Below are 12773 nucleotides of genomic sequence, written 5' to 3' on the forward strand. Positions count from 1 at the left end.
TGGTCGTGCAGGTGTCACAAAGTACATCCTCAGTGGCCATGGAGAAAGTTGGCTTTGTAGCATCATTGCAAGAACTACAATCGCGGGGAATGGTGATCGACCTGATAGCCACGGACAGACACGTTTCAATTGCCAAGACAATGAGAGAACAGTACAAAAATATAAATCACCAATTTGACGTTTGGCATCTTGCAAAAACAATCAATAAAAAATTGTCGGCTGCAGGTAAAAAAAAAGAATTGCAAGGTATTTCACAGTGGTCCAAGTCAATCAGCAACCATCTTTGGTGGAGCTCAAAAACATGTGGAGGGTCGTTGGAAATTCTACTGGAAAAATGGCGGTCAGTAATGCCACACTGTACAAACGTTCACCGATGGAACACGAACCAACATTTCCACAATTGTGAACATGGCCATTTGTCCACAGAGGAGGCACGGAAGAAGAAGTGGTTGATTCCTTCATCACCCACTCACAAAGCCATTGAAAAGATTGTATTTGATAAAACTATAACAAAAGCTTTGAGGGGACTCACGGAATTCTGCCACACAGGAGATTTGGAGGTGTTCCACAATATGTGCCTAAAGTACAGGCCAAAACGATTGCATTTTGGCATGGAGGGCATGATAAATCGGACTCTTTTAGCGGTCTTGGCACATAACCATAATGTTGGCCGTCAACAAAGTAGGATGACCGGAACTTTAGGGACGCTTCGCTACAATAAGGCCTTCACTAAAAGAAGTAAACAATGGGTGATCAAACCAGTGTTTGAGGATATGCAATATGAGTTTATTGAGAAACTTATTGTTGACGTCCTAGATAGGCACATAAATGGAGTTGTGAACGAACCTGTGCAGGGGACAACTGCATTGCCACCCAACATTGCCTCTGTTCCATGTCCACCTAAAGAAGAACTCATTGAGAAATACACATCACGGTTTAAATGATTGTAATTTGATTGTCTGTTCTCTCGAGTCTCCTCATGTCGCAGGCCCATTGAATATGTGTATCTATACAACCTTGTTCATTTGCGCATTAAATTAAACCAAACAGTAATATAAATCATTTTTCAAAAAATATAGAATGTCTCCGTATTTATGGTTCTGTGGGGCTGCAAAGCACGCAGACAAAATGCAAAGATGGAGTGTAAATTTCAAGTCCTGTGAGATGGCCTTACACTGAATGTAGCTAACTAGGAATGTGTGCTCGTTCAAAGTGAAGGTCAGCTGCTTTGATTTTTTCTCGGGTGCCAGAATGGGCCACGACTCAGTATAAGGTTCTATTGTTATTTGACCTTGACAGGCCGGGACCACTTAAGAAACGATAATGAATATAATTTCAGAAACAAAAGCCATTTCATGTTCGTTCATTAGAAGAAATAACGTCGGCATAGAAGGAGTGGTATTTTGGGGCTGCCCTACGCACAGACACAATGGAAAATGCAAATATAATCTAACTCTTTAGATGAGTTTATACCGCAATTTAATTACTATACAGTAGCTTTAAAGACGGGTTAAATTGTACTTGTTCGTTCTATGTGGCATATTGTTTTGTACCGCGCACTATCTTGGGGAGAACCGTCTCCTTTTACGGAAGCACCTCAAAACCTTCCTCTTTGCTTCTGCTTTCTCTCTCCCTCTCCCCTGCTACAACTGGTCCACTGTCTGCGATCTCGGTCCTGGGCCCTTCCACTCTCCACCTGCACTCCCTGTCAACCCCTGCACTGGGGGACTGTCCCAGTATCCAACAGCCCCCCCTTGACGTTTAAAACCCAGTTGCACTGTCCTAGCTATGAAATAATTTCCCGACCGAATATATAAAATGAATAATTTTAATAAAGATCTGATGGTGAGACTAATTTCATTTTTTATATTTTTCAAACAGGTACTTCACCCATTATTGTCTGTGTCACGAGTACCAGACACCGGCGGATGGGTTTTTCAACCGCCAGTTGCTTCTCCGCGTGAACAACGTTAGTACCCTGACCATTTTGTGGGACGATCGCCAAGTACAAGTATGCCCTTACGCGGTACTAACTGCTAGATGCAACATACAGACCGCTGTGGTGGCCTAGTGCCTCGTTGTTGGAACAGCCATGCGATTATCAGTGCGACCGAAGAGCTTATTTTATCGTAAACCAACACCCTGTGTACTGCACACGAACATCGCTTGCCTCAAGACGAACTATTTTGGATCGAGAGCAAATAAAAATGCAAATCGCTGAATATTCTCTAAAAATTTGATGTCCAATAAATGTACTTTGCCAAATGTACAATCTTGCAGTTTGCTTTTAAACCACAGTTTCATATTCCGAATTGTGGCGCTGTATTGTGAGATGATCTAAGACCCTGTGTACAGCAAAGGAACATCGCGTGCCTCAAAACGAACTTTTTGGAACGTGAGCAAATAAAAATGAAAATCGCTGAATATTCTCTAAACATTTGATGTCAAATAAATGTACTTTACCAAATTTACAATCTTGCGGTTTGATTTAAAAGTACAGTTTCATATTGCGAATTGTGGCGCGCTGTGTTGTGAGCTGATCTGTGTTGATTTCCGGGTTCTGTGTGGAGTCGCGTAGAAGACGCATGGGCGCGTTTGCCTACGCAGCACAGTCACGTCACGGATAGAGGCGGGGAATATGAATGTTTTGATAAAGTCTGTTTCAGGGGCGGGGGATTTGATTTAGTGCCGCAAAAGCAGGTGAGCCAGGTCGATGGGGGGGAAATGATAGGATTATCAGAAAATGGCGGCTGATTTCGAGTGCGTTAATGGACGAAAAGTCGGGTATGGTCCATAGGAAAGTTTTCTACGATCTACCGATTTATGCTTAAAAACACATGGCCGAACCGTAGGGACAATAAAAAAAAAGTCCCGGAACTCTCCTTTAAGATACTTTTTACATAATAATTGTTTCAGTTGCCAGAGTAAACAAATTACATTACAAAGAAAGCAAGTACGATTTTGTATGTTAAGTAGAATATTTACATTATATACACAGGGGTGTGCTTGTTTAATTTATAGTCCACCTCCCTTTCTAGTGGACCATGAACATTTTCCAGGTGTTCATTGCCATTAGGTTGGCTTTCAAATGAATCTTTTCCCCTTTTTCTGAGGACCTCATGGGTGGACGCTCTCCTATGCTTTCATTTCAGATACTAACCTTCGCAACACCTCGCCCCTTTTAATTTTAATTGGTGTCTGAGAAAAACTTAAGAGAAAAGGCTTTCATTCCGACTCGATGGGTAATATTTTCAACTCTCCTTCCCTACAAGATAAAACATAAAGGGCAAGGCTAGTGAGGTAATTTATCTGTAAGCCCAAAGAGACTATTATTATGTCTTTTCCTTCTATCATATAATCTATGGAACACAAGAGCTGGTAGGTTTTTCCCGCCACTGTTTCCCTCATAGGAAGAATAGCCTGTAAGGTCAAAAGATGAAAGGTAATCGCCATCCTATATCCCAGATGTTTATGAGGTTCAGGATTTCTTACCCAACACTGCTCTTGTAGAGTTGATTCAATGGAGTGAGAAGGGCTAGGGACTCATTACGAGTACGCTGGTAAAATAGCAGCGATTCGGAGGCCACCACGGGGCGCAGGCAAGATGGCTGCCTGAACCTTAAGCTCCCCGCAGAGCCACGGGAAACAAGACAAAAACCATGCCTTAAATGCCTTCTAACCCTACATGCCAGCAAAATCTACAGAGGAGAACCAACGAGGTACATTCGGCAGCTGGTCCGGACTTCGAGGACGCCTTCGTTCTCCCCGCCGGAGCACCAAACAGAGACTGACGCGCCGTCGCGGCTTCGAGCGGGCCAAGGGCGGCCCCACACCCCCGCATCCCACCACTTCGCCGAAATCGCTGGGGGCCATTCCCGTTTGATACCCCTGGGGGACCTGCACCCGGTGACCGCAACCCGTGGAAAAAGACACCGGAACCAGGCTCAGGCCGACGCGGGAGCGCGCCTGGGCCCCCACATCTCTTTGCCGGCCCACCTGCCGTGGCTGCACCCTCGAGGGGGAGGGCCCCCTAGCACCAGGCCTAAGCAGAGCCATGGGCGCACCTCCACCCTGTTGTTGAAGACCCTCTGATCAGGTGGGAAGGGGCTTCCGTTGCGCTCCCAGCACCCGGTGACTGCAACTCACGGAAAAAGACACCGGAACCAGGCTCAGGCCGATGCGGGAGCGCGCCTGGGACCCCCACATCTCTTGGCCGGCCCACCTGTCGTGGCTGCACCCCCTAGCACCAGGCCTAAGCAGAGCGACGTGCGGCCCACACCCTGATTCTGGCTGCGGGCGCACCTCCATCCTGTGGCTGAGGAACCTCTGATCAGGTGAGAAGGGGCTTCCGTTGGGCTCCCGGTGTCCCCCTGCAACTACGGCACAGACACCAAGGTCCTACCGCACCAAAAGGACAACGGATGCCACACCAGGCCCGACCCATCCCCGGCGGTGGTATTGCCGCCCGAGGCCCCCCAGGACCACCCAGAGGGACCACCAGTGAGGGCCAGAGACCCTGGGCGGCCGGGGATTGGGTAGCGGGAGACTGCGCTCCTGACGACACCAGGGGGGTGCCCCACAAATTGAGCTTGGGTCACATCTATACTTAAGACCCCAGGCCCCTTCCAGAAGATACCCCACTAGGTCCCCACACCCCATGAGCTGGAGAGAAACTCTCGCACAATACCAGTTCACCCCAGGACACCGCAAAATGGAGACTGCCCCCCCCCCCCACAGCACAGCCCCCGGACATGAACGCCTTGCAGTGTAATATCCAAATGATTCTTGAGGAGATCAGAGGCATGAGGACGGACATGGGGTCCAAACTGGCTGACCTCACGGCCAAGGTCTCTACGCTAGAAGACAGAATGGAAGGGGTCAAATGTAATCAGGCGTCGACGGCCGTCCTGGAAGCGCAAATGGACACCAAATTCCAGGAACTACACCGCCGCGAAGAAGATCTCCGCCTAAAAGTTGACGATATGGAAAATCGGGAAAGGAGGAACAACTTGCAAATCTTTGGCCTGGAGGAAACAGAAGGAGAGACCCCGGTGGGATTGGAAAGTAAAGTCCAAGAAATAATCAGAATTGTTCTGGGGTCGGACTCGGGCGAGGCCCTCCTGCTCGACAGGGTCCACCGGGCTGGTGGTGGGGGCAGGGGCCCGCGCTCGGTCCTGGCGATGTTTCACTATTATAAGGACAAAGCCAGGGTGTTGGAGAGGGCGAGAACCCTGCGTGACATTCAACACGGCAACTCCAGGGTGACGATATATCAGGACCTCTCAGTCCTCACACTCCAGATGAGGAAAAAGTGCGGCGCCATCACCAGATGGCTGCAGGAGAAGGGGGTACGTTACCGCTGGGGGAACCCATTCCATTTGGTGTTCAAGTGGCAGAGTCAGAGATACCAGCTGGTCACAGAGGCAGACATTCGTAGAGCCATGGAGGACCTCACAGGAGACATTGCGGGACCATCCGGAGATCGATTTGCGGCCAGCGGAGACCACAACCATGCCCCTCGGGGCCCGGACCTCTCCCAGGGGAAGTCAAAGGTCAAGGGCTCACACAAATTCCGGAAAACCAGACACCCCGCCACGGACCGGGGCAACCCCACATGATCACACAAATGGCAATCCAGGCTTACTTTTCGCGGCAAGGCCCAACTTGAACTCCCGTTCGAACCCACGGCGCACAGGCGGACCTCGCAGAATGAAATGTATTTTTTTCACACCTTAGGGGGAGTTCATTGTTCAACTGGCTTAAGTCAGAGTTGAGAAGTTGTTTGCAATAAGGTTGTTTCTTTGGTTCCACAGAGGTGTTGCTCTGTAACTCCCCACCATGAAGTGATGGGGGACTCTGGCCTCCCCCGACGGCACGCCCCATGGGGGGGGCTAGGGATGCCGAACATGTGCTAAGGCTTGGGTGTGCATTTAAGGGAGAGTACCACCACCGGCTTTCTGCCACCAATCACGAAGGGCCGCCAACAAATGGAGAAAGGCATGATTTAAGGCGTTATAATGAGAATTCCCCTTTTTTTTCTGGGGCCGGGGCAGCGACCCTGGCAGTTCGTAGCCAGTTACAACCCCACCAAGGGTGACGGCGACGAACCCCCTACACAATGGGTAAGGAGAGGGGAGGGGGGGAGGGGGGACAGGGTTCTTTACAGGTTTAAAGGGGTGGGGGAAAACCAGTTAAAATCACAGACACTTGCTTGTCAGCGGGCTCTGAAATGTAGATGCCATGAGGGTTCGAAGTGCACAAACTAAAAGACGATAATGATTGAGGGGAGGATAGGCACGCTGAACGTCAAGGGCCTTAACTCCCAAAATAAGAGGTCCCTTACCAGCAATATGGTCCGCAAACAACACCTAACAGTCCTTTTTCTACAGGAAACACATTATAGGCGGGGAAGAGAATCGAGAATTAAGGGGAAGGAGATCGGTTGCAACTACTGGGCCTCACACGCAAGCTCCAAGAAGGAAAGGGTGGGTATTCTCTTGGGCAGGGCGTTCCATCTCACAGGGGTAGAAACCAAGAGGGGTTTTGGGGGTCGATTCTTGGGGGTCAAGGGATTTTGCGAGTGACAACGCGTTACCCTGGCCACCTTGTACGCACCCAATTCAGGTCAGGTACAGTTCCTTACTCAGATCTTTAATGTCATGGATGAATGGACAGAAGGGGCCATGATACTGGGCGGGGACTTTAACCTTGTAGCGGACCCCCGTCTGGACTGGTGGTCTGCGAGGGGGGGCACCCAAGGCAACTTCCAAAGATAATCTGGCCCTGCAGACCCTCCTGAGGGACCATTACTGGGTGGACGTTTGGCGCAAAGCTCATCCGGGTCAGTACGGTTACACCTTCTTCTCTCCCCCACATTGTACCTACACCAGAATTGACCTCCTGCTAATTTCGGAAGAAGGGAAAGGGGTGGTTCAACAGCCGAAGGTGGAGGCCATAACGTGGTCGGACCATGAACTACTAATAGCTAACTGGTCACTGCCCGTTGCTCCAAGATCTTCCCGATGGCGGTGCGGAGATACGCTTCTTAGGGACCCCGTGTTTCCGGACTTTATGAAGCAAGAAATGTCGGCCTACTTTGAGACGAATGACAATGGTGAGACCGACATGTCTATGGTATGGGAAGCCGCAAAAGCTACTTTTAGGGGTCTCCTCATAGCAGAGGGCTCGAGGCGTAAGCAGGAGAGGGGCCTGGTCGACGCGGAATTGGGTGCTCTGCGAGCCAGACTGGGCATTCTTGGGGTAGACCGAGAAGCTATTCTGGAGGAGATGCAGGGCAAAAGACAAGAGCTCCACATGGTTCTCATAGGGGAGGTTATTAAGAAAATGCGGTACACCAAGCAAAGATACTACGAACAGGGAGACAGGGTGGGGACTCTTTTGGCACAAAGGGCCCGGGGTTGTAGGGTTGAATGGGGGGTTGCCCAGCGCAATGACAGGGAGGGTAGGATTCATGGGGGCTGGGAGGAAATAGCGGAGTGTTTTGCTGACTACTACGGCAAACTATTCCAGGCAGGCGGGCGAATCAATGGAAGATATCTCTTCCTACCTGGCGGAACACCCCCTCCCTAAGCTATCTGACGAGGATCTGGGGGCCCTCGAGGGGGAGATATCGGAGGAGGAGGTGGAGGGCGCTATCAAGAGACTGAAGGCGGGGAAGGCACCTGGGGGGTACGGCTATACGGCTGACTTTTACAAACAGACCCAATCGATTCTACTGAAACCCCTGGCCAAATTGTTTAATCAGATCAGGAACCGAGACTCAATTCCGCTGACGTTTCTGCAAGCCCTTATCACCGTCAGACCCAAGCCCGGTAAAGACCAGACGGAATGCGGGTCCTATAGACCTATCTCGCTCCTTAACCTGGATGCCAAGATCTTCGCTAGAATCTTGGCTTCTAGACTCGAGGGCTGCCTCCCCCGCCTTATACACCCTGACCAGACGGGATTCGTCCTAAACAGGTAGGGCTCCGACAACTTGCGGAAGACACTCCATATACTTGCCACAGTGGGGGTCCGAGTCGAGGGCGCTCTCCTGCTGGCCCTCGATGCGGAGAAAGCCTTTGACAGGGTTAGCTGGGCTTTCATGGGGGAGGTTTTCACATCCCTGGGGATGGGTCCAAGGTGGCTGGGGTGGATGTCCGCGCTTTACCCTTCCCCCTCGGCTAGAGTGGTGGTAAACGGGACAGAATCTAGAGTGTTCCCCCTCAAACGAAGGCACACGGCAGGGATGCCCCCTGTCCCCGCTAATTTATGCATTGGTAATGGAACCATGGGCGATCTTGGTCCGCAACGATGCGGCCATTAGGGGAGTACAGATGGGAGACATGCAATGCAAAATCTGCCTATTTGCGGATGACGCGCTACTCTATGTCACCAGACCGTCCCAAACGGTCCCCCGGTTGTTACAGGGCCTCTCGCGCTATGGAGAGCTATCAGGGTACAAAGTCAACCTGGAAAAATCTGTGGCGTTTATAGGCGGGAACCTGTCGGATCCGGAGATGGCCTTTGTGAATGGGCTCCCCTTTAGAAGGAAGGAGGAGGGATTCCGGTATTTGGGAGTACAGGTCACACACCTACTCGACGAGTCCAAGTCCAATATCGAGGAAATCTGGCTCCCCTTTTTTGACAAATATGGCCGGCCAGTTTAATGTTTTGTGCCTAGAGCGGGAGCCTTCCCCCAGGGGCAATGGGCCACTGCCCAGTGACCTGATCGTTAATCTCTCTCAGTTTGACCCATGACTTTGGCGCGCCAAGTGCACTTTGTAATGACATTGTTATGTTTTCTATGAACCCGTCAAACAAGCGACAAGCAACTAACGAGAACTTGAACTGTAGGGGGGTGGGGGGATGGACGGGAGGGGAGGGGGGGTGGTGTATTACGATTGGTTTTCTGTTAATCTATGCTCACACATGCTATGTACTGTTGTAATACATGCACAAAACTTAATAAAACTTGATTTTCCAAAAAAGAATAGCAGCGATTCTGTGATGCTGGTGGCACCGATTCCATCACCCATAGCGACAGAGCCACTGGCAAACTACGACCTGTTGGCCGCATGCATTCCGGCATGCTGGAAAAGGTGCCACTGGCATGCACCACAGAATCACAATGAAAAGGGCCAGAAACCTTTGTCACCGTAGGCCACTCGGCCAGTGGCACCGTTTCTGGCATGTACAATGCTGGCCGCAGTGGCTCTGGAAATAGCAGTAATGGAAACATTACCGGAAATAATGTAATCGCTGGAACAGGAAACTTGACGGGGGCCATTTTGGAAAACACAATCCACTTAAAAGCGTCAGGTTCCACTGCCCATCCACACTCCATGACTGTGCAAGACCATCACCAGCAACGGCATTAAGGATTCCTGAGACGCCAGCGCAAGCCGCGCTTCACAGAGTCAGAGCTGAACATTCTCACGGACACCATTGTCCAACATGCAGGGGAGCTGTTTGCAACCTACCACCGCTGCAGCACCCAAATCAGAAAAAATGCCATCTGGTTATAACCACCACCCGCACAGACCACGACTGCCACAAGTGGTGGGATAACCTCCGCCTGAGGGTGAGGAAGCTTCTGTAATCCCACAGCAGGCAATGCATGGCCAAAGGTGGCCGAACATCCTCACTGATAAGACTCATGCCACGGGAGAAGTGCAGCAGTGTGATGCACATGGTGGGGATAGAAGGCGTCAGATCAGCAGAGGCCGCAGGTGGGACACCTGGCGAGGGAGGTGAGTAGAAAATGGAACTACAAAATAATCACACTTGACAGTTGGACAGCAACACCCCCTTGCCACTGGCATGTGGGCGTCCAACAGGTACCACAGTTCCACTGCTTGAAACCACAGTGCCACTGTGACAACACCAGTTCCTGAGGGCCAGGATGTCAGGCACAGGAATAACCAAGTCCTCATTCCTGTGTAGTCACTCAGGAAACAATGGCCATGGGGACACTGAAGCACCAGCACCAACAGCAATGTTGGCAGTACCACTGTGGATACCATGCCTGCAGGGGCTTGTGCCCCCTGTAAGAAACTCATGGTGGCAACAGTAAAGACAGATACAAGTGATCACAGATCAAGGGTGTTTATTTAACTGGAAATGCACGGTGGAAAAACACCTAATCTAAACCTAAATCTAAGATGGGAGCAAGCTTCAACCGTCACATAATAATAAGGCAGTCCTAGTGGACTTGTGTCAAATAAAGAGGGCCTATACAAAAAAAAAAAACTAGTGCCAATCCTTACACTAAATACAAAAGGGAGTGTGGGATAATGTTAAGAAAGAAAGAAGTGTTCACAAAAATGATAAGTCAGGATGTGATTGCGCAGGGTCTCCCTTCCCCACGTTTTGAGCACGGGACATGGTAGGTCTCCTGAGCACAGCACACGCTCGAACTTTCCCAGCGCGAGCCGGCACAATGGAGGTAAAAGAAATAGTTATGTGAAGAGAGGAGGAAGAATACAGCCCAAGTGGGAGAGGGTAGGTGAGTACGCGGCACAGGAAGGTGGGGGAAGAGGAAAACACTGTCTGGGAAGGAGCTGGTATAAGTTCTGAGTTGGGCTAGAATCGGGTTATAGGCAACCAAAAGATAAGGCCCAAAACTGGAACGTCATTTTTTCCTGCACAGTAATAACAGCTTAGCTGTGAATGGAGAAGCTTTGGGTTCAAGGACATCTGTGGGTTAAAGGAGTTGGGTGAAGGGCGAGCTTTGCAAAGTCTAAGTTTGAGCAGGGGTTATGGCCCTAGGCCCTTTCCTACCAGCCCCAAACAATGAGTTGACAATTTCTGCTTTTTGCCCTTAGGTGCAGGCACCGGAGCCGGATACCCGGAAGAGACTTAATAACAAGAGTTGCAGCGTGTCACATGACCATCTAGGAACACATTCGATTTTTCAAGATGGCTTCCAGGCTAAATGGAAGTAAACTCCTTGATGTTGTGCACCCAAGAGCTTTTTTTTTTAAACCCGGTGCCTCTGATTCACCTCATCAACTTTGAATCCTGTTGCATCATCTACAAGGCAGTCATCCTGAAGTCCCCAAGTTACCTCACTGAGAAACACCGCATCTTCAAATGTACATAGCTTGCGTGAGTCCTGTCAAGTGATACCATTTTAATATTTAACTGCTAACCATTCATTTGGAGAGTTGTGGAAAACCCCATTGTATAGAGTTTGCTTGTTTACTGTCAAAACGTTTCTTGTTTGCATCCTGTTCATGGAATCAAAGCCTGAATTATAAATTAAATGTTATGCCTCTATATGTACCTGCTTTTTAACACATGCAATGTTTTGTCAAGTGAACATGTCCTCAAAACTTCGTTTTCTTAGGTACAAACTGCTGGTTATAATGTGTGTCTGAAAAAATATTTGTATTATTTGTGCTTTGCTTTGTAAGCATTTTGCACACGCTTAAAGCCAAAATTAGATACCCTGGCTCACAGGAATAAGAGCGCCAACATTGAGGTCTTATTTCCTAGATTTTAACAGTGGACTATCCTTATGAAATTTTGGCTGAAATAATCTTAGATAATATAATGGTCAAAACGTATTTATTCATGGTTCGATTCTCCCGTTTAAAATAAAATACATGACTTCATGATTCAATCTGACAAAAATCGCCAAAACGTGTTTCAAGATCCAGCTCTTCCTCAAGGCGTTCGATTGTTTAACTTATAATGTTTTGTACACAAAAAAGGACGTTTTTGAAAATCCTATAAAACAAAGCATACCAAAAAGAAATAAAAATCAGCAAGTAACGAAGATGTGATTATAAATCAAGAAAATGAAACAACGTTGACAAAAATACATTGGAAATAATAGATTTTTTCTTTTTTTTTGGATGCAAGTGAAAGGTTTCTGGTACACCAAACACTAATAAAAAAATTCAAATTAAAAAATATACAATTGATTGCACAATTGTGGTCTACACCTATGTTCAATAAATGAAAATACGGTGTCTTCCTTGTCAAGAGGGGACGGGCCCCCTTTCAGCCTCGGGTGGGTGGCCTATCAGAGAGGAATCCAGAGCCAGTTCTTGCCCTGAAGTGGATGGTAGCAGTTAAGAGGGCCCCAATTTCTGTACCTTCTCCCTTTGTGACAGGCTGTTTCTTAGCCTCATGCCATACCTCCTTGACAAGATGGCTTGCCAGTGCTTTTCTGTCTATTCTAGTGACTAACCCGCCAAGCAAACAAAAGAAACTGAGGAATGAGAGCCTTTGTCCACCAGTGCACGCCAGCTGCAGAAACCCAACAACGAGCCAATGGCTCTCCAGTATTCTGCGATCCACCACCAAAGAGAAAGATCACCAAAGAGAAAGATCGGCAGAAAGAGAAGCGCAACTACAGCATCCGCACACAGCAAACCGAGAAGCACAGAGATGCTGAGTGATAGTGGTGAGCATGCACAGACGCCACCGAACAACCTATATCACCAATGATTTAATCGAGGGATCCAATCCCTTGCAACTATGGGACTTACCTTAGGGGTGCCAGGAAAAGGGCCCCCTAACACGAACAAGGACATTCAACTTCCCAGGCTGCCATTGCTATTCTGCGCAGGGCTTGGGTTGGCTTAGCCCGCTGCTTTTAACCCTGACTGGCATCAACATGTTCCGGGTGGTAGCATTGGGCCAGATTGGTCAGGGACAGAAAACAAATCCAGAGAGAGGGTTGAGGGTGAGGACCAAGAGACCAGCAGTGCGGAGGAAGGAGCAGCGGACTAAGGAGGCAATTTCTGAATAAGATGAAGTAT

The 12773-nt window shown here is 49.0% G+C and overlaps 1 long non-coding RNA gene across 1 annotated transcript in view; it reads left to right on the top strand.

Annotated features, from left to right (window-relative positions):
• Positions 1–11637, top strand: part of LOC138566606 (uncharacterized) — a 52278-nt gene extending 40641 nt beyond the window's left edge. Inside the window, exon 3 of the long non-coding RNA XR_011301976.1 lies at positions 10827–11637. This is a non-coding gene — a long non-coding RNA (uncharacterized lncRNA). The remainder of the gene's footprint in view (positions 1–10826) is intronic.
• Positions 11638–12773: the final 1136 nt, after the last annotated feature.

The sequence above is a fragment of the Ambystoma mexicanum genome, chromosome 2p, assembly GCF_040938575.1.
Source record: "Ambystoma mexicanum isolate Mex_15411 chromosome 2p, UKY_AmexF1_1, whole genome shotgun sequence".
Taxonomy (NCBI): domain Eukaryota; kingdom Metazoa; phylum Chordata; class Amphibia; order Caudata; family Ambystomatidae; genus Ambystoma; species Ambystoma mexicanum.